The sequence below is a fragment of the Anolis sagrei genome, chromosome 11, assembly GCF_037176765.1.
Source record: "Anolis sagrei isolate rAnoSag1 chromosome 11, rAnoSag1.mat, whole genome shotgun sequence".
Lineage (NCBI taxonomy): Eukaryota > Metazoa > Chordata > Lepidosauria > Squamata > Dactyloidae > Anolis > Anolis sagrei.
Genome location: NC_090031.1, coordinates 1,919,858 through 1,925,000, shown reverse-complemented (window position 1 = coordinate 1,925,000; position 5,143 = coordinate 1,919,858).

The following is a 5,143-nucleotide window of genomic DNA, read 5'->3' as shown; positions in this document are numbered from 1 at the left end:
GCTCTTACTGCCTATTATGGGGAAGGCCAGCTTGCTCCATCCATGTTTAACATCTACACCAGAAGGAGGAGAGAGTTTCCTCTACGCTGACGATCGTGCCATCACCACCCAAGCAGGGAACTTTAGGAATGGTTGAACAGAAGTTCTCTGAATCTTGAGGTGCTCTTACTGCCTATTACAGGGAAAGCCAGCTTGCTCCATCCATGTTTAACATCTACACCAGAAGGAGGAGAGAGTTTCCTCTACGCTGACGATCGTGCCATCACCGCCCAAGCAGGGAGCTTTGAAATAGTTGAACAGAAGCTCTCTGAAGCTTGAAGTGCTCTTACTGCCTATTACGGGGAAGGCCAGCTTACTCCATCCATATTCAACATTGACACAAATGACCAGCCACTGCCAGGAGGGACAGAGAGTTTCCTCTATGCTGACGATCGTGCCATCACCGCCCAAGCAGGGAGCTTTGAAATGGTTGAACAGAAGCTCTCTCAAGCTTGAGGTGCTCTGACTGCCTATTACAGAGAAAGCCAGCTTACTCCATCCCTATTTAACATGTACACAAATGACCAGCTACTGCCAGGAGGGACAGAGAGTTTCCTCTATGCTGACGATCGTGCCATCACTGCCCAAGCAGGGAGCTTTGAAATAGCTGAACAGAAGCTCTCTCAAGCTTGAGGTGCTCTTACTGCCTATTACGGGGAAAGCCAGCTTGCTCCATCCATGTTTAACATCTACACCAGAAGGAGGAGAGAGTTTCCTTTATGCTGACGATTGTGCCATCACCACCTAAGCAGGGAGCTTTAGAAATGGCTGAACAGAAGCTCTCTGAAGCTTGTGGTGCTCTTACTGCCTTCTAAAAGGAAAACCAGGTTGCTCCATCCATGTTTAACATTTACACAAATGACCAGCCACTGCTAGAAGAGATAGAGAGATTCCTCTATGCTGACAATCGTGCCATCACCACCCAAGCAGGGAGCTTGGAAATGGTTAAACAGAAGATCTCTGAAGTTTTAGGTGCTCTTACTGCCTTCTAAAAGGAAAACCAGGTTGCTCCATCTATGTTAAACATTTACACCCATCACCAGCCACTGCCAGAAGAGATAGAGAGTTTCCTCTATGCTGACGATTGTGCCATCACCACCCAAGCAGGGAGATTTAGAAATGGTTGAACAGAAGCTCTCTGAAGCTTGAGGTGCTCTTACTGCGTTCTAAAAGGAAAACCAGATTGCTCCATCCGTGTTGAACATTTACACCAATCACCAGCCACTGCCAGAAGAGATAAAGAGTTTCCTCTATGCTGACGATCGTGCCATCACCGCCCAAGCAGGGAGCTTTAGAAATGGCTGAACAGAAGCTCTCCGAAGCTTGAGGTGCTCTTACTGCCTTCTAAAAGAAAAACCAGGTTGCTCCATCCATGTTGAACATTTACACAAATGACCAGCCACTGCCAGGAGGGACAGAGAGTTTCATCTACGCTGACGATGGTGCCATCACCACCCAAGCAGGGAGCTTTAGAAATGGCTGAACAGAAGCTCCCTGAAGCTGGTATTGACGTGAAGGCATCTGCCCTTGCACTTGGCTACTCTGCTGCTGAGTATGAATGCCCAGTGTGGAACACATCTCACCATGTTACAATAGTGGGTGTGGGCTCTTAATGAGAAATGCTGCATTATCACAGGCTGTCTATGCTCCACACCACTTTTCTATATTGTGGTCTCCATAAGTCAGAAAGGTTGACCACACAACAACAATAACAGCAACGGCGTCATGGAAACTTTTGGCTCCCTAAGTCCAACCAATGTATTTTCTGTATCAGACATAAAAGTTCACAAGCACACATATAACAAACACATGCAAATATCTAGACTCCCCTATAAATCACATGCCATTTACTTTATTGTTATGTATCAAACTTATATCCTGCCTTTGTTTCAAGCCACAATGTAACAAATTTTGCAAAATTATTACTATTTACATAAATTACTTCTCATTAAGTCGCATAATTAAGCCTCCTCTGGTGGGTTTCAAGTGCTTTAGGTTCTGATTGGAAAAATTCAAATAGTTTTTTAAAATGTTAAGTTGTCTTTATGAGAGTTTGATTCCCCGCTCAGCCTGATTGGCTGTTCCACGTGCCAATCAACCCTATTTCCTGTGTGAAGGTTCGTTCCCACCTCAACACTGCCTCTCCTTCTGATTGGATGAGGGTCATGTGGGGGAATGTTGGTCAATCAGCTCAGGCAGGGCTCCCCGGGAGTCACAATGGGCAAGCAAAACAAGGCAGACCTGGCCAGGCAGTAGTTGGGTGACACGGATAGATCATTTGGATGTAATATTCGTTTGTGGGATTAACATAACTCAAAAACCACTGGACAAATTGACACCAAATTTGGCCATAAGACACCTACTAACCGAAGGAGTGACCATCACTCAAAAAAATTGATTTTGTCATTTGGGAGTTGTAGCTGTCGGGATTTATAGTTAACGTACAATCAAAGATCATTCTGAACTCCACCAATGATGGAATTGAACCAAACTCGGCACACAGAACTCTGATGACCAATAGGAAATACTGGAATGGTTTGGTGGGCATTGACCTTGAGTTTGGGAGTTGTAGTTCACCTACATCCAGAGAGCACTGTGTACTCAATCAATGAAGGATCTGGACCAAACTTGGTATGGCTACTCCATATGCCCAAATATACCATATATACTCGAGTATAAGCCGACCCGAATATAAGCCGAAGCACTATTTTTACCACAAAAAACTGGGAAAACTTATTGATTCGAGTATAAGCCAAGGGTGGGAAATGCAGCAGCTACTGGTAAATTTCAAAATAAAAATAGATATCAATAAAATTACATTAATTGAGGCATCAGTAGATTAAATGTTTTTGAATATTTACATAAAACTGTAATTTAAGATAAGATTGCCCAGCTCTGATTAAATCATTATTCTAATCTTCAGTGTAAATGTGCTTATGTATCCCTCCAGTAATAATAAAGAGAGTAAAATAATAATAATAGTAATAATAATGAAATCCAGCATATATACCTCATTTGCTATGTCATACTGTATTTTTCTATGTTTCCCTCCAATAATAATAAAGAGAGTAAAATAATAATAATAATAATAGTAATAATAATGAAATCCAGCATATATGTCTCATTTGCTGTGTCATACTGTGTTTTTCTGTCAGAATAATAATAATAATAATAATAATAGAGTAAAGTCATGGAAATGTAATAACAGTAATAACAAGAGTAAAATTATAAATGCAGTAACAATAAAAATAAAGTAAAATAATAAATGTAATAATAATAAAGACTAAATAAATAATAATACTGATAATAAATAGAGTAAAATAATAAATAATAAAATAATAATACTGTAGAGTAAAATAATGTAAATATAATAATAATAATAATAAATATATTAAAATAATTCATGTAATAAAATTATACTAATAACAAAGTAAAGTAATAAATAACCTTGACTTGAGTATAAGCCGAGGGGAACTTTTTCAGCCTAAAAAGGGGGCTGAAAAACTAGGCTTATACTCGAGTATATACAGTATACACAGATGGAGTTTGGGGAAAATAGACCTTGACATTTTGAGTTGTAGTTACTGGGATTTATAGTTCACCTACAATCAAAGAGCATTCTGAACCCCACCAATGAGAGAACTGGGCCAAACTTCCCACACAGGACCCCCATGACGAACAGAAAATAATGTGTTTCTGGTGGTCTTTGGCGACCCCTCTGACACCCCCTTCATGATCCCACAGGGGACCCAAACCCCAGGTTGAGAAATGTTGCCTTACGGCCATCCAGTCCAACTCCCTTCAGCAGGGCAAGAAAACATAATCAAAGCCCTCCTGACAAAGAGCCATCCAGCCATAGATAGAAATAGATAGATATGATTCACACACATATGTATACTAGCTGTCCCCTGCCAGGCGTTGCTGTGGCCCAGTCTGTTGATCTGGAAAATAAAGTAATGAGAAAGTGTTGGTTTCTAATATCTGTGATGTCTTTCTGCTTGTGGGTAAACAGTATTTCTTGCTGTTTCTTTGTCAGTGTGGATGTGGAGAGTGTCTGGTTTGCCCATCCTGGAACATGCAATATATCATTGTCCTTCTTTAGGGGTCCCTTTCCAATCTATGATACTATATCTCTCTCTGTGTGTAAGTCATATCTATCTATATCTATATCTATATCTGGATGACCCTTTGTCAGGAGGGCTTTGATTACATTTTCTTGCCCTGATGAAGGGAGTTGGATTGGATGGCCTTAAGTATCTTCTGTTGGTCTTGGGGGTTCTGTGTGGGAAGTTTGCCCCGATTCTGTCGTTCGTGGGGTTCAGAATGCTCTTTGATTGTAGGTGAACTGTGAATCCCAGTGATCCCAAATACCAAATGTCAAGGTCTATTTCCTCCAAACTCCATCTGTGTTCATATTTGCACGTACTGAGTGCTTGTGCCAAATTTGGTCCAGATCCATCATTGTTTGAGTCCACAGTACTCTCTGGATGTAGGTGAACTACAGCTCCCAAACTCAAGGTCAATGCCCACCAAACCCTTTCAGTATTTTCTGTTGACCATGGGAGTTCTGTGTGCCAAGTTTGGTTCAATTCCATTGTTGGTGGAATTCAGAATGCTCTTTGGTGGTAGATGAACTATCAATCCCAGCAACTAAAACTCTCAAATGACAACATCACACCCCCACCCCCACACCCTCCGAACCCACCAATATTCAATCTATCAAAGGAAACCTTGGAATGCTCCCTGTGTCTTCCTCATAAACTGTGAGGATGGAAATAATCCCAAAGGCCTGCAGGTGGTGCTGCATATTTGCAATTTGTGACTTCCAACTAACTCACAAAGTCCTTTGTGGGGAGAAAGGTGTGTCTGCACTACTGAGATGCAGCGGTTTAATAACTGGTCCTTTTTCTGGGGCTGAGAGCATGTGATGCCCTTCTTCACCCAATGGGAATTCCTTGGCGGAGCAGGGATTCAAATCCGGGTGTCCATCACACCTTGAGTGGCGCATCTTGTCTGTGCCTGCACACTCCTCCTTTCACACCCTTCTCTCTGGGTTTGGGGAAAGGGCTTGTGTTGTTCTCCCCACCGCATTAAAGCCTTTGTA